Here is a 21,687-nt window from a genome sequence, read left to right on the forward strand (position 1 = left end):
ACGTAGCCACTGGCAACAGCAGGCACAGTGTGTAGGGCCCACAAAAATCACACTGTGTTCTTGTCTCCACCTGCCTCCCTTCGCTGGCCTTCATTTATGAGCAAAAGATAGTATCCCTGATGCCCAAGTCTCCCTTCCTTCCACTGTGTTTAATTCAGGAGCTATAGGAGTAGAGTGGCCCAGTGTAGCTCCTTCAAAGAGAGGGAGCCACCCTCTGCACAGCTGTGTTCCTGACCCTCACTTTACATGTGCTGATCAGAAACACATAGTGCCAGTCGGCTTCGGGGGTGCCAACCCACGCACAATCTTTTGCTAGGATCTGCCCCTGCCCAGGGTACCTGCCAGAGGGCCAGTTCTAGATGTCCATGTTTGGGCCAAAATGAGAATACAGATAACTTGTTCAAACCTGAAGTCTAGTTAACGTGACAACAGAATTTAATAGGCTCCATATTCTTTTAACATACCTCTGGCTTGAAATTATAACTGAAGCCAGGAGTTACAAGCTTCACTGAGAAGATTAATGAGAAACTTTGAACTCTCGGGAGATAGTCAACACTGGTAGTTTGAGTAGACAAATCTTTCTGTTAGAAATTTCCTTAATAGTTAAGAAAATTATTATTGAATATTTACATACCAGTTACCAACATTTAAGTTGAATCAATCCCTTGTTTATATCTTACCTTAAAGCTGAGTTTCTAAGCCTGCTTCTTATGGCAAAGAGATTTCTTGTGACATTAAAAAGTGTATTTTAATCGTTCTAATAACTGTTGTCCTATAATATAACCTTTAAACTATAAGTGTTCTTTATGGAAAATGAAATATGTTAAAGTGCATTACAGGAATTTGTTACTGAACCTTGTGAGTTTTAGTAGAAAACAGCCTGTGTTGACTTGTTCTATGTTTGTTATAGAACGTTGATATAAACAACCAATCTTGTGACAGTTAACTCAGTATTAGTTCACTGCTCTAGATCTAATCTACTCAACCACCATAAAAGGGCTGTGTACTGTCTCTTAAAATTAAGAACATAGCTAAAGGCATTCCTGCTCATAAAGATTTATTTTACAAGTATAATTAAAGTGATAACAATGAATCTTTTAAACACAACGAGAACTTATTTGCCACATTAGTAACAAGATTCTAGGGATTCCACTGTTTTCAGTTCAGAAGATGAGGTCCTCTACATCTAGGTTTTAAAAAACAAGCAAGTTGAAAAATCAGAAGAAAATCACGCAAAGGGTAATTTTCATGACAAACTAATTAAAATGAGAGTATAGGCATGTAGGACCATACACGAAAATATCTAGCACAGAAGGTGGCATATACTAGGCACTCAATAAATGCATGCTGAATCTGGTTTGCAACAATTAAAGTTCCTTTGTCCTAAAGTTAGTCCATGGTGTGAGACAGAGGTAGCAGACAAAAGTCAAGACATAATAGTATCCTCTGGAAAGTTATCTAACCCCAGCTGATGCTTAAAATTCCCTCCCTACTTCCTCCCTGAACCCCTTTCTCTTTTTGAATCGCAGATTACCAGTTCACAGGCATTCCCTTCATTCCCCCTTCCCAAATCGGCATACCTGCAATATAGACCCCAGAGCTTCGCCCAGCTTCCTTTTCAAGGAACGACTTGATGTGGGAGTGTAAGTAATGGACCTCCTCCAGCCTTCAGCTATTTCGGGCCCTACCCTGGCTGCAGAGACATTCTCCACCTGAGGTCACACTCGTCCCAGGATAGCCCACACCCCTTGACTGAGGGGGATGCCCACAGGGAAACCACGTGGATGGGCAATATTCACTCTAGCACTCCCTACCAGTTTGGCCAAGGCCTTTTCAGGCTTGTATCACAGGTCAGCTTTCTCCCTTCCCCAATCCTGGTTTTGTTTTCATCCCTTCTCAGGTGTTGATCTGATGAGCATCTTGCCCTGGAAACTTGGGCTCAGCATCTGCTCTGAAGAGACAATCTGAGACAGCTGTTTCACATTTCAGTCTCTTCATGGGATTACTGCCAAATGACCAATCTGACCAATACATCCAGGTGAAGAAAGAGGAATGGCTGGAAGCTCATTAGACTAAATTGGGGGTTCTCCAGAGTTTAGCCTTTAGAAGTAGAACTATTTCTTCAAGTAAGGCCATACAGCAGAATAAAGTGGCACAGCTCTATTGAAGCATCTGAGGCAGGCCACGGAGCTTTAGAGAGATGAAAATCAATGGACCGAATAGATCAGTGGTTCTCACCCCACACCAGGCATCAGAATCCGTTGGGGGCAAATGTCTGAGCCTCACCCCATTGATTCAGTTTCAACATTATAAAAGTCCTTCAGGTGAATCTTATAGACGTCTTGCGCCGAGAGCCACTAAAATCATGAGCTCTAAGGCCCTTCCACCTTTCACGGTTCTCTGGTTCCATAATAACACAGGATTGCCCTTACTCCAGTATGATGCAAACATTTAAAAAGAGGGCCTCTACCATCCAAGGTTAGGGAATCAACTCTGGCCTTTACACTAATGGAGGGCTTTATTTTTTTATGATATATGTAGCACCATTAGCTATACTCTCTTCCAGAAATCAAACAAATGAAATTACAGATGTGCTAAAGTCCCTTTGACTTCCTTCCACTCCAATATTAAAGGACTCCTCCTAATGTTTCTGGATCCCTTCTCTTCTCTGCTGCTAAATTCAGCCCCCTGATTCCCCAAAACTTAATTATAGAACCCATATAACTGCCAGGAGATCCCACAGTGGCTTTCCCTGTGCTTCCCAGGAGATTTCAGTAGGACGATTTGTTGTTCCGACTTCTGTGGCTTCATTTCCTATATCTTATCGATAGAAGAAACAGCAGAGATTTAGGCAGTTCTCAAATATACATGTTGACCCTCATATTTATTGTCTAGTCTCAAACTACATGAAAAATAAAATGATTAACTTTTCTCTACTTTTTTTAAAGCAGAGTCTCGCTCTGTTGCGCAGGCTGGACTGCAGTAACACGATCTCAGCTCACTGCAACCTCCACTTCCCAGGTTCAAGCACTTCTCCTGCCTCAGCCTCCTGAGTATCTGGGATTACAGACGTGTGCCACCACGCCCAACTAATTTTCGTATTTTTAGTAGAGATGGGGTTTCGCCATGTTGGCCAGGCTGGTCTCGGACTCCTGGCTTCATGTGATCCACTCACCTCAGCCTCCCAAAGTGCTGGGATTACAGGTGTGAGCCACTGTTCCCAGCTAACTTTTCTCTACTTATTTGTAAAATTTTTTTGGGATGTGGTTGGTTCTCTTAATAGGTGCCTTTTTGAATACTTGCTTTTGAATGGTATTTTTTCTTAAAGTTGACAGCTAGTGTTAAAGCAGTTTGCACAGGGTTTGGGATTATTCATGGTCAACTGGTACTCAAAGACCTTTCAACTCTTGGTCAACAGCTCTATTCAGTGTTAGAAAAACAGGAGCGGCTGATAGTCATCTTTGCTGAGACCCTCTGAGTAAACTTTCATGCACCTAATGATCTGATCTCCAATTTGATTGCCAAACTGATGCCAACAGAATTGTGATAATAGAGTCAAGTGTCTTCAATTTTAGAAAGCCAACATATGGTAACACCTGATATCCTTTCCAGAGATACACACGCATTTGTATATACGTTCATAAAGACAGGTGGTACAGAGCTGGGCGTAGTTGCTCATACCTGTAATCCCAGCACTTTGGGAGGCTGAGGTGGGCGGATCACCTGAGGTCGGGAGTTCGAGACCAGCCTGGCCAGTGTGGCAAAACCCCATCTCTACTAAAAATACAAAATTAGCCAGGTGTGGTGGTATGTGCCTGTAGTCCCAGCTACTCGGGAGGCTGAGGCAGGAGAATGGCATGAACCTAGGAGGCAGAGCTTGCAGTGAGCTGAGATGGTGCCACTGCATTTCAGCCTGGGCGATGGAGCGAGACTCCATCTCAAAAAAAAAAAATATATATATATATATATATAAATAATATGTATATATATGGTATTATTTTGTGGGTACTTTGCACTCGCAATATATAACTGATTCATTTTAAAAATAAATACTTTTGACATATCCATTAAAAGAAGGGCACAAATCACAAATGTACAGGCGAAAGAATTTTCACAAAGTGAACATTCCAGCAGTAACCAGCACCAAAATCAAGAAAACATTACCGCACAAAAAAATTCCCCTCATGTCCCCTCCATATTCCTAGATCCCAATCACTAACCTAACTTCTACCATTATATATTGATTTTGCCTGTTTGTGTACTTTAGGTAAATGGAATTATAGAGTATATACTCTTTTGTGTCTACTTTATGGCTTTCAACTTAATCCTTGGAAGATTCACTCATGTTTTACAGGCAGCAATAGTTTTGGTTTTTTTCATTGATTGAATATAACACAAATTATTTATTCATTTTACTACTGATGAACATCTGGTTGTTTGGGGGGTGCTATTATGAATAAATCTGCTATGCACACTCTTGTATATACGTTTCAGTATATGTATCACAAACCTTTCTATTTGAGTATATGTCTAAGAGTAGAATTGCTAGATAAGAAGATGTACACATAAACAGCTTGGCAGATACTGCCATCTTTCCAAGATGATCGCATCAATTTATATTCAGAAGTCTATGAGAGTTCCAGTTGTTCCACATCCTCACCAACACCTTGTGTTTTTTGTTAGTCTCATGTTTTTCATTCTAACCATTCTGGTAGATAAGTAGTGATATTTTGTTATGGTTTTAATATACAGTTTTCCAGACTATTAATAAGGTTGAGCACTTTTTAATAAGTGTATTGGACATTTGGATATCCTCTTTTGCAAAGTCTCATTCTAGTCTTCTGCCTACTTTAAAGCTTTGTAAATTGAGACAACGTGGTATTAGCATGAGGACAGACAAATAGATCAAAGGAAAAAAATTAAAATCCCACAGTTATATGGTCACATGATTTGTGATAAAACTAAAAGTGAGGAACAGTGTGTGTGTGTGTGTGTGTTAGGGGGCAGATGTCTTTACAGTTAATCATGCTGGGTCAAAAGGATATTTATATGAAAAAAATACATTTTAACCCCTACCTCAGACCATACTCAAAAACAAATTCTAGATGAACTGTGGATCTCAATGTGAAAAGCAAAACAATAAAGTTTTTTTTTGAAGAAAACAAAGGATATCTTAATGACCATGGGGAGGGAAAAGATTTCATAAACAGGATATAGAAAGCACTACATACAAAGTACAGCAAATGATAAGACGTAGTACTTTAAGAATTTCAGTTTATCAAAACACACTATTAAGAGAGTGAAAGACGGGCACGGTGGCTCATGCCTGTAATCCCAGCACTTTGGGAGGCCAAGGCAGGCAGATCATGAGGTCAGGAGATCAAGACCCTCCTAGCCAACATGGTGAAATACAAAAAGTAGCTACTAAAAATACAAAAAGTAGCTGGGCATGGTGGCACATGCCTGTAATCCCAGCTACTCAGGAGGCTGAGGCAGAAGAATAGCTTGAACCAGGGAGTTGGAGGTTGCAGTGAGCCGAGATTGCTCCACTGCACTCCAGCCTGGCGACAGAGCGAGACTCCATCTCAAAAAGAGAGAGAGAGAGAGAGAGAGAGAGAAAAGGCAAGCCACAAAAAATATTCACAGTACATATACATAACAAAAAACACCTACCCACAATAGATTCTTTTAACTGCTGCATATTATTCCACAGTATGTATGTATCATAGTTTATGCTTATCTCTTAGTGATGATCATTTACTCTGTTTCTGATTGTTCACTATCTAAAACAGTGCAGCAATAAATACATTTGTACATCTTTGAGTGTTTTCTTAATGAATTACTCAGAAGTGGAGTGCTGAGTCATGGGATGAAGCAGAGCATTTCAAACCACAAAGGCCAATGGAAAGATATTTCCACCCCATGGGTTTTCTTCCATCTTGCAAATCTCACTCTGAAACTAGCTGTCTGATCTCTCTTTGCCTGGGCCCTGCCCATTTTTAGTCCTTTTAGAGACCCTAGCATAGCTTAACCAGAGTACACAGGCTTGAGAAGACTTAAGAATTCTAATGAGGGGGAATAAAAGGACATAAGAAAATGAGTAGACAAGAGAGCTCTCTAATATTCTTGGCTTCTCAGCTTTCTAAAAGAAATTGTATTTATGGCATAGTTATTGACTGGCGCCATATATCTTGCATGCTGATGATAGGCAAATATCCTGGGGTCTTTTGAAAAAAGGAATGTATCAAGTACAAATCTCAATTAACTGATTAAATTTTTTGATTACTAGAGAGAGATCAGACATCTCTGCATTTTTCAATCGTAGTTATTTAAAGTACTTTCAAATATACATTAATCTACTTTCCTGCTTTGGTAAGTACAATATCCTGAACCTAGCTGACTATTTCTTTACAGGTTTAAAATCTTAAAATCCTCAGGGTCATAATTTGAACATCAATCTCATCATACCTGACATTAATATGGCAAGCATCCCTGGCACATTTTGCCTTACAGTGGCTATAAACTTCTTAAAGGCAAGAACCACATTCACATTCTGATTCTGCCATGTTTGTGATATTCAGTGAGAGTGTCTAATTCTCAGTTTCCCCATCCATGAACAGGAAGAGACAGTCTACCCCGTAGGTTGTTGGAAGAATACAAATTCCTAACACACAGTGAATAATGCACAGTAGGACTTGGTGAATGTTCCTTTCCTTCCTTCTTAATAATTTTTTCTTGAATCAAATTTAAATGAGTGGAGGAGGTGAGAATAAATTTGTTCTAATACTAGGGCATAAAGAAAAAAAAAATCATGCCTCACTATATTTTGCTTTGCAAATTGCGTTTCTCATCTGAAAGTGGGGTGACAGAGAATTCCAGCATACTGAGATTTCTAATTATTTTGTTCCAATTAGTAATTGGGCATACACCTGACAACATGTATCACATTTCCTTTGCCCCAGCAATCTCACTCAGTCATTTATCCTAAGGAAGGAACTGAGAATGAACAAGAATGAATAAACAAGGATATTCACTGACACGTTGTTTATAATATTAAAATATCAGAAACAACATAAATACTCATCAACAGGTGAGTGGTAAAACATTCTGTATCAACCATACATCAGAATATTATAAAACCATTAGAAATTATAATTAGCTTTTTATTTATAGAATTATAATTTGTCAATAAAATATTGTTAAATGAACAAAGCAGATTACAAGAGTATATGTAAATTCGGTATTCTAGTTTTGTCAGAATGTATGTAGGTGTATATATGTATTTATTGAAAAAAAAGTCTTGAAAAATACAAGCCAGCATGCTCATATGTTTATATCCAAGGGGTAGGATTACGGATTATTTTCTCTTTCTTTTTAATATATTTCTTTTGACCTGAATTCCTTTACAACAAGCATGTATTACTTCTATGATCAACAAATAATAAAGCACTTCCATTTTAAGAATTTAAATTTTTTTTGTTGCAAAAAACGCCAACCAATGATTCTGTACTAGAAAATCCTGAAAAACTCGAAATTTTGTGGACCTTTTCTCACTGATTCTCAAATAGAAGGGAGAAGTCTCATTATTGCTGTTTATAGCTTGAAGTCAGGCTTTCTAAACCTTGGCCTGATTGGCATTTTTGGCTGGATAATTCTTTGTTGTGGGACATTGTCCCATGCACTATAAGATGTTTTGCAGGATCCCTGACTCTTACACACTAGAAGCCAGTAACACACACCACTCCCTTTCCCCCAGTTGTGACATCTAAAAATATCTCTAAACATTGTCAAATATCCCTTATGGTGGGGGGAGGAGGAGGGAGGCAGATTGGTCAATTGAAAACCACTGTTCTAAGAAAACTGGAGGGCTGGAATTAAAACTCATGTTTACCACTCATTGGGTGATTCGACCTCTCTGTGTTCCAGTTCCTCATCAACAGAATGACTATCTAACCTTACAGATATCTTTTGGTCCTGAAATCTAGAATTTTATGGGTTTGTAGAAAATCAACTGGGTTAAATAGAAAGTCCAGCATCATGCAGAAAACTAAAAATACAGACAGAAATGTAGCTAGGTTTCCTGATTGCAATTTTGTACCTGTTCATTCACTTGTGTGGCAAATATTTATTGTCTACTATACCCCAGGCACTGTGATAGGCACTGGGAAAGAGCAGTAAACCAAAAAATGAGATCCTTTCTTTCATGGAGCTTACCTTTTTCTGAGAAAAACAAACCAGAATCATGTAGGGTTAATAAGTAAGAGTATTTTAGATGGTAGTAAGTGACATAAAGTAGGTAACACGGTAATAGATAACTACTGGAATGGTATTGGGGGAAGTAAGTAACATAGGATAAGGTGGTCCAGGAAGCCCCCAGAGGAGTTGTTACTTGGACTAAGATCTGAGTGATAATGAGGACAGAGCCAAGCACAGGTCAATGGGAAGAATGTCCCCCATGACAGAGGGAACTGACGTGTATAAGCAGTGAGATGGAGAAGAGCTTGGAATTGCATTCATGACAATACAATAGCAATATGTACATGGTTAGAGAGGTACCAAAAGAAATTGTGTCAATTTATATTATTAGTAGCATGGGGAAAATGTAAGTGGAAAAATAATCTCTGATTTTTCCATAGGAGAGTGATTATAGTGGAAATTAGATCCAGAAAAAAGCTCTCACATCATGGCCTTCCTTCATAACGCAATTGAAAAATTGTGTTTGGGGAAATTCTGGAAACAAATGCCCCCAAAACTCATCAATGCCTTTCTATCATCATTTAGTACTAGGAGGGGGGTGCCAAGAAGATGTCTACTGAATTGCTAAAGCAATAAATTGAGGAGATAATCTTTTTTATGGTTGGTATGCTCAGGGGGAATGGGTCCAGCAGATAAAATGATAACTAGATATAGCTGACAATTTTCTTTGAGTAAAATGTCAAGCTTGTAAATAATTTAAAAATAGCCTGTCATTCAATTGCGGTGTGTCCTTTAAGAAATTTTAATCGATGCAAAACACATTTCTCAAACACAGCTTCCAACCCCTGTGAAACCAGCTATTGGCTTAAACAAGAAGCTGTGACACAGATCTGTGTGTGCAGTAGCTTACTGAGAGTGAATTGAGCTACAGCCCCAGAATTTCATATTAGAACAATATTCTGCAACCCAAGAATTAGCTATTGAGATGATATGTGATGTGCAAACACACAACTCGTTCAGCCCTTTTTGCTCAAGGGCACTGAGAAGCTGAGGTTTCCATCCACTCATCAGAAACAATCAACATACACATAAACTTTTGGCTGCAAATGGATTGTCTGTTTGGTATCTTTGCCAAAAGCTCAGCATTACAGAGAAAAAGAAAGTGAAAGGGAGGGAAAGGTGGAGGGAGAGGAAAGATACAACAACTGTCTGAAATTAGGGTCTAGTGTCACCTTGAGAAGATGAACTTAAGAATAAAGAATTCTACTACAGAATTTGGGGGTGGGGGAATCTCTCCTCACTCTGACAACTATCAGTAATCTAAGCTAAAACCCCTTTCTACAGTGACATCCATGTCAAAATGGGGAAGAATAGTGATCATTCTAAATGTAACCTGAGCAATTTGTCGCCTTTTCCAGGCCTGCTGCTTTCCCACTGTGGATGCTGCAGAGGCAGTGGCTTTTCTTCCTCTTTCCCCTCTTCAACCCTGCCCAAGACTGCACTGCTGGGGCGCACAGCCTGGTGGCCTCCTCTGACTAAGCTGTTCTTTTCCTGAAGAACTTTTTATCAAAGGAAACCAATCATTGTCCAACCCCTAGTGTCAGGAGATGCAGCAGCAAAACCCCAAGGGCAATAGAAAGCTCTGGTTTTTTTAGGTTGAAACTCCTGGAGAAGATGTCTTGGGTTGTTTGTTTGCTTGTTTCTTGCTTGGATCTGGAGAACATTCTCTCTCTCTCTTTTTTTTCAACATTGACATGGATTATAAAGACATCATCCCAAATTGCTAGCATGGCAAATAAACCAACACAATTAGAGAATAAGGACACCCCCTGGGCATTTAACTGAGGTTGGCTAGGTGTTTATTTTTAATGAATTGATTGTCATCGATTATCAAAACATATATGTATTGATTTTATCCCTTAAATCTTGGAGGCTAAATAATCTGCAAAGCTGTTAATCCTGGATAGATTTAAAGATAATAGATAATGCTGCATTATTCATAAATGTTGTACAGCAGGACATCCATTATACAACTGTTAATCTCGAGCGATATCACTTTCATATACATCTGTTATTATTTTATTTAAGCCAGATTGTCAGAAATTTTAGGAATGCTAATTTTTAACATTCAGCTTTATAACGAAATATCAATTCATTTTTTCAGTCTAATGCAACCATGGAGACTGCATGATGTTGCTTCCTTCCCTCCACCTCTGGCCCGATTTACACATAAGCACACTCACAAAGATACGTTTACATGCTGCATGGCTCTGTTATTGACTGTTGAATGGTTTCCAGCCTGTCTTTGTCCCAAGGTCAATTAGACTCAAGTTCCACTTTTTTTTTTTTTCCTCTTGTAGGAAGATTTCTTTATTGGTAAGCTTATTTAAATTCCTTCGCAGATATTGAACCAAATCTGCTCAGGCTGTAGCCTCCTGGGGCCTTTCACTCTGGGCTAAATATAAATAAATACCCATATAGGACAGCTTTTGATGAAGCATTAAAGATCATTCTGGTTATATGGCTTCTAGATTTTCTATTCTCTCTATGAAAAACCCATGGCGGTAGAAAGAACCTTCGCCACGGAAAGGAATAGATTTGTAAATTGCTGCCTGTGGACCTCCTGGGACTTAATGGCACAGGGCAAAGAAGCAGCTGATCTTGGCAAAGGAAGCAAGATAAATAAAATTAGCCACCAAATCAGCTCCTTTAAAAATACCAGCTGTCAACTCCCTCCAGCGTTTATGAATTTGGGGGCATGTTACTGTCACATTGTGTCTCACCCAGGACCAAGCAGCATTGCTCTTTTCAACTGGGAAAGGGTCCCTAACTCCCCTTTACAGGGAAAGGTAACGCAAAAAATTTGCCCTTTCTGTTTTACTCTGTCTCCCTTGTCGTGTGTGCAAGGAAGAAACCAATCCAGGCCAACCAAGAGTTATTTCTACAATGATTATACTTGTTATTGTTTGTTCTTAAACTATTCACCAAGTAATCCCTTCAAAGGATAGGGCTACTGGTTTTAGAAAGTAAATTTGCTAATGGAGATGAGAGATAAGGCTGGAAGAGCAGAAGTAAGAGAAGGGCAGGAATCCTGCAATCTTTGTGGGGTGCTTGTCTCTCTGTCATGGCTCCCCAGTGGGATCCAGCCTCTGCAGCTTTGGGAAAGAGGCTTGTACTACCTGACCAGGCATTGAAACTATGAGGTACAGCCTCCTTCGCAGGTGGAGACGGGAGACACACAACAATTTTAAAAGCTAACCTTAGCCAGGCCCTGCACTAATTGCTTTGTAAGCATTATCTCACTGAATGCTCCAAACAACCCATCAAGATGGGTAATATTATAACCCCATTTTAAAAATGAGCAAATTGAGTAGTTAGGCAGTTGGCCCACCTTCCTGGAAGACACACCATGTAGGCCTGTATGATATATGAGGCACCCTGCTCTTGCTGGGACTCGAGGGTGACCAGCAAACCACAGACACATTCTGGAGCCAATCATTTATGCCCAAGCTGAAAGCATGTGCTTCCAGGTGCACGTAGATTCCTCTGGCCTGGTGAGAAATCTCTAAGCATTGCTGCATTGCTGGGCCAGTCATCCAGGGAGAATCAGCTGGAATCACATGGATCACATGGAGACCCTGGGGAAAAAATACTGTGACAAATCCTTCTCCTTGTACCTATTTGCAGCCAGGGGGAAGAACCGGAATGGGATCAGACACAGACTAACCATTTTAATCTTAATTTGCACCTACCTATGGACATCCTTTGGCTGGAAGCCAGGTGAATTTCCTGTTACACTTTATAGGAGCAAAATCATTAAGCGTATCTCTTATGTTGCTGTTGATTCTAAGAAAAAAAAAAAGAAATCTTACAAAGCTCAGTCCATAGCTGGCACATAAAAACCATGTGTTAGCTCATTAAAATAGTAATTTTTTGTTATTGTTTATTTTTTTAAACACATGAAGCTTTTCTATTATGCTTGGATCAGAATTCTGTATAATCCAGAGAAAACCACAATCATTGCACAAAAGAAAGCTTCCATTCCAAAACAGGCAGAATATCAGAATACAAACAGGCAGAATCCACACTCCACAAACTGAATACAGGACCTGCAGTGAGTGAGCCAGAAGGGTTGGCACAATTCAGACTGGGGGAAAAAAATCTATTTTTCCCTCAACCATAGTAAACATGAGAGTGCTTTACTCATAAAGAGCTTTCCAATACTATTATTTTGTTGGACTTTCACAAGGCAATGAGGGAGATGTGGTCATGCCCCTTTCCAGATTTAGATCAGCTACGTGACTTGTCCAAGGTCATGATCAGCAGTGGAGGGAACTCAGGCTACATGTGGCCAGTTATTCAGCTAGTCCAAGAAAATGGAAGTCGTCGGGATGTTTCTGCCTGAATATTTAGCACAGGAACTGGTCATGGACACCAATAAAAACACACACTCAAAAGTAGCCTTTACTCTCGATGCTGTCTGGGCCCTATCCCTGGGAAGGAAGTTAAATGTCACATGTGCCTGCATTTATCCCATCACATTCTCAGCTTCTCCTAGGTGTAGTGGGGGGACAGGTTGGTGAGAGTCTCTAACCCCCAAGTAACCTCTTAAAAGGACTACTTGAAGAAAATCAGGGGAGACCAGCAACAAAGCAGGGTGGGTTCCCTTTACCTTCCCATGTTGGAGTGAAAGCTTTTGTCTCCCCTGATGTGGCTCCTCTCCTCACTAAATTATTATGTGAGGCACGTGGTGACAACACAGAAGGGTTTTCCATAAATTTGAGTTTAAAGGAGATAATGCTTGATGTTAAATCATTAAATTAAATCATTCTTTACAAGACATTTTTACAATTTCAAGCCATTTTCTCAACTAGAGCTGCATAGTAAATTAATTACTGCATTAGTAGTTCATTGGTGACTACTGTAAACAATGTTTGTACTAAAAAAAAAAATACAGAACTATGTTCCAAATATTTGTTCACATGTTTTGAATGCATTAAAAAGTACTTGTACTGTTTGAGGGGAGAGCATTCTTGGTAATTTTGTTGCCTACCCCATTTTATCCTGGAGAGAATTATATTCATCTCCCATTGGCATATAATTTATCACAGTTGCTTATGTAGTTCTGGATAATATAATTGAGGACTTTTTAGAAGTTGAATCAGGTCAGAGAAAGTTAGTTATTAATCTAGTAAAAACAACTTTAATATGTTGGTTTATAGATATACCAAGAAGAAAGGCAAACCATTTTTTCATCTCTAATGGCTAAAAATATGAAAGGTAAAAATCCCATGGTAGATAAACATATAACACAAGTCACATACATTATATCTAGCCATGCTTGTTCCAAAACCATTTCACTTTTATTTTTTAAATAAATGGTTAGTCTTATAAAATAATGTGTAATAAAGAGAATGTACTGTAGCAAAATGGTTCCAACTAAAGTGGATAAGAAGTAAAATTTGGGTAAAAACGCTCCCTATGTTATCCACGTAAAAGTATGCTATACTAAATTGTATATGAATAACCTGGATTGGTTTTATATAAAATTTAAGTTTTTTCTAAACATACATACTTAATGCATAGCTGAAAGTCGCAAGGAATCAACGTAGGTCTATATGAAGAACGGGTTTTTGTAAGAAACATATTCACATGTCTTATATCTGCAGAAACCACTTTCTCCAATCTGAAACTTGACATAACTCATTTGCTAAGCTGAAGTATACTCATGGAACAATAAGTGTATTTGAAATCAGGCCTGAGCCCCAAAATTGATCCTCTCTGGCAGCTATATCTCTGCAGAGAATAAGATCACACATAGGCACACTTTTATGTGACAGCTTGTGTACACTCTGTGTACACAGGGCAGACAGACATCAAAAGAGAGCTAAAATCCAAAGGAAAAAAAACCACCCAAATGTCCATCAGCAGTGAAATCAATAAAGAAGTTGTGCTACATACATACAATGGAGTACTAAGCAGCAATGACAGGGCATGGACTATTACCATCCTTGCAGCATGGATGAATGCCAAAACCATAATGTTGGGCAAAAGAAGCCAGACATGTGGGAAACATGATGTATTGCTTCATTTCTAAACATTTTCAAAAGAAACAAAATTAATCTATGATGTTGGAATTCGGGATAGTTGTCACCTTTTGGAGAGAGAGGTAGTGAACAGGAGGGGGCCTGCAGGGTTTTCTGAGGTCCTGATGTCTTCTATTTCTTCATCTATAGACTGTTTACACAGTCTAGTGTCACTTTCAGAAAATTCATCTAGCTATACACTCATGATACATGTACTTTCTATATGTCAACTATCCTTCAATAAGAAGCTACTTAAAAAATAAAAATAAGCTGGCTGCACTGGCTCATGTCTGGAATTCCAGCTACTCAGGAGGCTGAGACGGGAGGATTGCTTGAGCCCAGCAGTTTGAGACTGCAGTTGACTATGATGGTGCCACTCTAAAAAAGAAAATAAAATAAAAATTTAAAAAGATCACTAAGATAGTGAGCTCTGCCCCAAGCATGGTTAGCCTAAAGTGCTTTGCAGGGTTTGAACTCTCCCCCATGCCCTAGGCAAGGGAGCGGAGCTCACAGGAGTTTTCAGACAGTCAAAGGAATGGGGACTCCAGATTGTAAGAAAAACCCTCATCTTCTCAGACAATTGCAGCAAACAAAAACTTCTCATTCCCCGCCCCCCCAAAAAAGAGGAGGGGGTTGGGGGAAGTCTGTGGCTCTACCAGACAAATATCCCCTAGTGTGTGTTTATTCAGATTAGCCTAGTCACACACAGCCAGGGATTCCCCAGAGGGGTTTCCCATGGTTCTAATTAGATGAACTGTTTGCCCCAAGTGTAGACAGCCTCACTCCCTAGAAGAGACCATGCTAGCTTTTGGCAAAATAACCCGGTGGGGAAAGAGTGAATTCTACAAACTTCCTCGGAGCATCACCCAGATTTGAGAGGATATTGTAAAAGTAATATTACAGTTCTCCTGCCAAAATTAAGAAAGGGAGACTTTCATCTGGTTTGAACTTTCTTCAAGAAATACACCAAAGCTAATGCATGATTCCATTTGGGGAATATGGGGCTCTGCCTTCCTCACCCAGACCGTTGCTCTGCTTGAAGCCCAGAACCTTCTCAGTAAACAAGACAGGGAAGCTCACAAATGGGGAAACAAAGCTCAATGCTTCTAGTGAGATTAGGGACCAAACACCAAAATAAATACTGACAACCAACAAAGACAATAGATAAATACCCTGTCATTCAGCAGGAGCAAGAGGGAGAACAGAACATCATTCTCGACTCTGGCTCTGCTGTCCCTTTATAGCCTTATGTAAATTACGTTACCTTCCTGAAAAATTGATATGTAATGTTCTCTCCAAGTCGATGCAAAGAAGGTTGATGGTTGTGAGGGAAAACAGGATTTTCCTGCTTCTCTGGGCATGGATCCATACTGCCCCAATGACAAACACCTTTCTCAAGCCTGACATCATTCACCATAATCAAGACCCTCTGGTCTCTTGGGAAAAAAAACCCTGGATCTGTATAATCTTTGGTTCTTCTTCTAACCCTGTCACTTACTTGCAACATCTTCAGCTAATCATTTAACCTCTCTGGGCTGCAAATACTTTGCCAACTGCAATTGCCCTCATCATTCATCAAATACTCAGAAGAACGGGAAAAAGAATTGCTGTCTATTGCTTTGAGCGTTCACAAGCTTAAGTAACTGAACAGGAAGGCCAGTCTTGCTTGCTGTACCCTCCCTTCCCATCTCCATGAGTAAGCCCTGCCCAGCTCAGCCATGGTGACTGAGTCCTGCTTTCTGCAAGAGGTGGGGTGGAGCATGTGAATCTCCTGAGTCAAGAAGAGGTGAACTCTCTTACTCTCTTTCATTGTGAATTAGGGGCCTCTAGCTGCTACCTGGGATCCTCCCAGGATAATTGACCCTCTGGTATTTTCCCTTCCATGACTTAAAAAGAGACTTTTAAAATTCGCAATTTGATAAATCCAGTTTTTAAAAGAGTGATCAATGCCAAATCATAATAAAGATACATTTTATTATGGGGGGTTGGAAGGACAGTTATGACCATTGACAGTTTAGAAAGAACATACTTCATAGTAAAAGGTTAGAAGTCAGAGCTCCCAGAAGGCCAATGAGAAATAAAGTGAAAGCATTGCTGAGATTGAAATTTAAACAAAGGGGAAAGTGCCATTTGATTTCACCCCAAAAGAGGGATTTATATTCACATTTTTAGGGCACACATCTGTGGTGAAAGTGAGCAACTATGCCTGTTGATTGCACCCCTTCAGCACTTCCAGCAATGCCAACATGGTATCAAGAAAACAAATGCTTCTCTTAGTCAAGCATGTAATCACATATTTCCAGATGAGAGGCACGAGAAATGATTAAAGGTTTGGGAAATTGGATCTATATAGAAATACTAATGGAACTGGCTTCCTATATCCTGGAGAAGAAAAGACTGGTAAGAGTAGAGGGTTCTCCACTTCCCTGTGTGTGAAGGAATGCATGTAACCAGTGACTCTGAGAAATGCCTGAAGGGAAAAGCAAGATCATTAAAGAACAACCAGATATGTTTTACTTGCATTTGAACAAGACTTTTAAATCTTTGAGTTTTTCAGCTACAGAAATCCTCAGAACCATCTCTAATATCAAAGAGGTCTTGGGGTCTGCCCAAACACACTGGAGCGAAGTTACCCTTAACGTCCTTCCTTGGCTGGTTTGATGAGCAGCAGAAAGAAAGCTAGAGGAACTTCGGGGGTACCTCTCAGAATTGTAGTTTTATGACCTTGACAACTATTAAGCTCAACAAGATGCCAGCAGTCTGATCAGAAATAATAGTGACCTCAGTGCATCTTCCTCAATTATCATCCAATTACTGGCACAGGCCTACATCATTTTCCCAAACGACAGATCTGTGCTGAACCCAAATGGTGTCATCAATGTGTAGTCATCCAGGTGTGACACCTCAGCATCATTTTAGACTCATCTCTCTCTCTCACTCCTCACTGACAGTCTGTCAACAATGCCTTCAAGTCTTCCTTTTGTCTTTTTCATCTCATGTCCATCACATTCTTTCCTTTCCCAGGGCAAAATCCCAGTTCAGGCAATCATTAACACACTATTTAATTCCTGTCTCCTAAATTCAAGTTCTTTCTTAATGTTTCTCAAAAGGTGGCCAAAGATCACCTCCAACAAAATCACGAAGAGAGCTTGTTAGAAGTGCAGAATTCCCAGGCTCCAGACCATTCGCCCTTGGAGAAGCCATAGCTGAGCTTGGCATTCCAGAATCCAAATTTTTAACAAGCTCTCCCCATGTGATATTTGTATACCCTAAAGTTTTAGAAACCGTTTTCTACCAATTCAATCCACCTGGAGATTATTCATTCATTTATCTAACAGTGCATGCCAGGAACAGTTCCTCTTTTCATCAAGCTGTTTCATACATTAAAAAATCTTAAATGTGTTTATCAATAGCAGAAAGGATAAATAAAATGTGATGTGTTCATACAATGGGTTACTATATAGCACTAAAAAGCACCAATTACCACTACACACAACATGGATAACTCACAGACAATGATGAGCAAAAGGAACTAAACGTATAACAGTACATACAATATGGTTCCATTTACATGGAGTTTAACAGCAGGCTACTCTATGGTGATAGATGTGAGAACAGTGATTTCTGGGGGATGATATTGACAGGGTAGAGACACGAAGTGTACCTTCTGAAGTGTCAGAATTGTTGTTTAATCCAGAGGTATTTACTTGTGTGTGTATGTGTGCATATGTATGTGTAAGTAAAAGTTTATTGAGAATTGAGTACTTTGCTGTATGTGATTTATACTTCAATTAACATAATAAAAATAAATAAATGTAGTCCTGGGCTTTCAAAAGAGAGGAAGGAGCAAGAGAGAGAGAGAGAAACTTGAGTGATTTCACCATTGACTGAAGAGTAAAATCCAAACTCCTTAGCATGTCTTTTAAGATCTTTCACAATATATTCATAACCTAACTTCAAACTGAAGTCCTACCACTTCTCTTCTCCAATCAGTCTTACTCTTTTGTGTCTAATTTTATTGAATAGAACTCATGGTTCCTCAACTTCCTTTGCTTCTTCTCCTCCTTCCTTGGCGATCACATCTCATCAACTAGAGTATTATTCTTTCTCCATCCACATCTTAACCCTACTTGAAGCTCCAATTCTGTTTCCTCATGCCCTCTTTTCCTGATCACTTGTGGGTTGAATTGAGCTCCCCAAAAAGATACGCTGAGTTCTATCTCCTGGTACCTCATTTGGAAATTAGGGTCTTTGCAAATGTAATTAGTTAAATTAACATGAGGTGATACTGGATTAAAGTGGACACTAAATCCAATGACTTGTGTCCTTATAAGAAGGCCATGTGAAGACACACAAAGAGAAACATGTGAAGAAAGATACAGAGATGACAGTAATATGTCTGTAAGCCAAGGAATTCCAAGAGTAGCCAGCAACCACCAGAAGCTAGGAAAGAGACAAGCAAAGATTCCCTGCTAGAGTCTTCAGAAGGAACCCTGCGACACCTTGATTTTGGACTTCTGTCCTTCAGAACTGTGAGAAAATAAATGTTATTTATTTTAATCCATCTTGTATGGGGTAATTTCTTATGACAGCCTGAGGAAACTAATACAACGCTCCTACCCAAAGTTATCTCTCTTACTTCTTGACTTCTATAGCTCCTAAATTCTAAACATTTCACTTGACACCTATGGCAGTTATCTCCTCACGTGGCCCCCAGTTATTCCTACCTCATGGTATTAGTGCTTTTGTATACCCCCTTTCACACTGGTAAGACTCACCTATGTCACCGATAGTATATTATGAAAATGATGCATTAGGCCGGGCGCGGTGGCTCAAGCCTGTAATCCCAGTACTTTGGGAGGCCGAGGCGGGTGGATCACGAAGTCAGGAGATCGAGACCATCCTGGCTAACATGGTGAAACCCCGTCTCTACTAAAAATACAAAAAACTAGCCGGGCGTGGTGGCGGGCGCCTGTAGTCCCAGCTACTCGGAGGCTGAGGCAGGAGAACGGCGTAAACCCGGGAGGCGGAGCTTGCAGTAAGCCGAGATCGGGCCACTGCACTCCAGCCTGGGTGACACAGCGAGACTCCGTCTCAAAAAAAAAAAAAAAAAAAGAAAATGATGCATTATTTCTAAGTGTGAGTCATAAAGGACATTATAGCTTCTGCCTTGCTTGCTTGGACCATTCACTCTGGGAGAGGACATACACTTAGAACATTCAGGACACCCTATGGAGAAGTCCACCTGGTAAGGAATGGAGAACTCCTGCTAACAGCCATCATGAGCTCCCATTTATATAAGCGAACCAACTTGAAAGTGGCTTCTCCAATCCTAGTCAAGCCTTCAGATGACTTAAGCCTAACTAGGATGACTCAGGTCTAGCTAAGATCTTGACACCGCAACTTTGTAAGAGATCTTGAACCAGAACCACCACCTAAGCCACTCCTGGATTCCAGACTCACAAAAACTGTGGAAGATAATAAATGTCTATTATTTTAAGACACTAGGTTATGGAGTATTTTTTCTGCAGCAATAGATAAATAGTACGACCTCTATTACAATATACTGTCTTCCATTTCCTAACCCTTCTTGGGAAGATCTTGACTTTTCGACCAGATGCAAACTCCTCGAGGGCAGGGATCATTTCTTGTGTCTCTTTGCATACGTACACACACACATACACACACAAATACACATATATACCTGTGTGTATACATATACCATGTGCCTGGTGAACATGTGTGAATAAATGAATAAGCACAGTATATCCCATTAGATAAGCTTTCAGAATATTGCATTCAACCAACAAATGCATCTTTTATTTCAAAATTCAGCTTATGAAAACTTCTCTCATAATGAAATATTTGAGAAAAGCTGCATTTGAAGCCATTTTGAAACCACTCTTCTTTCTCTCCCACCCATTTCCTTGCCTCTCTAGTGTTGCTTGTTGGCTTCTGAAATGTAGGTCACCTCCAGTGGCATGACCTAATTAGGAGATGTAATTTAACAGAAAAAATAAAAGAAAAGAAATCCTCTGAGATGGCATATTTGAAAGAAAGAAGAGTGGTTCTTTCATTTTATGTTTTTGGCAATAGCTTCCCTACTAAAGTTATCCCCTTTCCACCCCCCAAGCTACACAATTTGTAAAGCGCAAAGAAGAAAGGTAGAAACGCATTCAGGAGCAGCTGGAAATGATGAATTTATAATGATCACAGAAGGACTAAGAGTAAGCTTTACTTCACTAAAGTGGCTCCATGGGGCTGCTTCTTGGCAGCACAATGAGTGAGACTTTGGAGGAAAATGTATTGATGATGCTGATACAAAATACCACACACTCTAAGGATAGGAGGCAACCTTATGGCTCACCTAATTCAACCCCTCAGGAAATGCTGTGACACCTGTTGTGTTTGTAGCATAATAAAAACTCCACACACAAAGTATCCAAACAATAGATTTTTTTTTCTTCATACATTTGGTACTCTTGTTTTAGAACAGAGAAAAATGGCAAGCAAGCTAAACACATTTTAATAGTTCATTACAAAATTCACTTGCAGGGGATGTCATCAGGCCAGGTTGGATTCAATCCATCTCCCTCACCTCTTCCTCTCAGAGGCATGATGCTTGGTTACTGTAAAATGCTTAAGTGCTTTCTGAATCACCCCAGAAACACTTAACTACACTGATCATAACTGAATGCATTATTAATTCTTTCTTTGAAACTGATATTTCATGTTGATCATTAGACAATTTCATTTATCCATCCCGCAAAACTCAAAAGTCTGCATAACCTGCCTGGTGGTTGACATTTATTCCCATTTTACAGAGGCACAGAAAGGCTAAGTACTCACATAAGGTTAAACAGCTAATAAAAGATGAAGCCAAGGAGCAAACCCAGGCAATTTGACTACTATGTTCTTAATTCCTTATGTTACTTTATTTATTGATTGATTGATTTTTGCTTTCAAGTCTTTGTTTTTATTCAACTTTTAACTTCTGGGGCACATGTGCAGAATGTGCAGGTTTGTTGCACAGGTAAATGTGTGCCATGGTGGTTTCCTGCACAGATCAACCAATCACCTAGGTATTAAGCCCAGCATTCATTAGCTATTCTTCCTGATGCTCTCTTTCTCTCTCCCCTTTCCCCACCCCTAACAAGTCCCAGTATGTCTTGTTCCTCGCAATGTGTCCATGTTTTCTCATCATTCAGTTTCCTCTTGTGAGAACATGTGGCATTTGGTTTTCTGTTCCTGCGTTTGTTTTCTGAGGATACAGCTTCCAGCTCCATCCATGTCCCTGCAAAAGGCATGATCTTGTTCCTTTTTATGGCCACATAGTATTCCATGGTGTATGTGTACCACATTTTCTTTATCCAGTCTATCATTGATGGGCCTTTGGGTTGATTCC

General features: G+C 39.7%; 1 long non-coding RNA gene across 1 annotated transcript in view; it reads right to left on the reverse strand.

The window, feature by feature from the left end:
- LOC139357202 (uncharacterized) overlaps positions 1-21,687 on the reverse strand; it is a 76,801-nt gene that overhangs the window by 38,357 nt on the left and 16,757 nt on the right. Inside the window, exon 2 of the long non-coding RNA XR_011610002.1 lies at positions 11,949-12,042. This is a non-coding gene — a long non-coding RNA (uncharacterized lncRNA). The remainder of the gene's footprint in view (positions 1-11,948; positions 12,043-21,687) is intronic.

Source organism: Macaca nemestrina, chromosome 11 (assembly GCF_043159975.1).
Source record: "Macaca nemestrina isolate mMacNem1 chromosome 11, mMacNem.hap1, whole genome shotgun sequence".
Classification (NCBI taxonomy): Eukaryota; Metazoa; Chordata; class Mammalia; order Primates; family Cercopithecidae; genus Macaca; species Macaca nemestrina.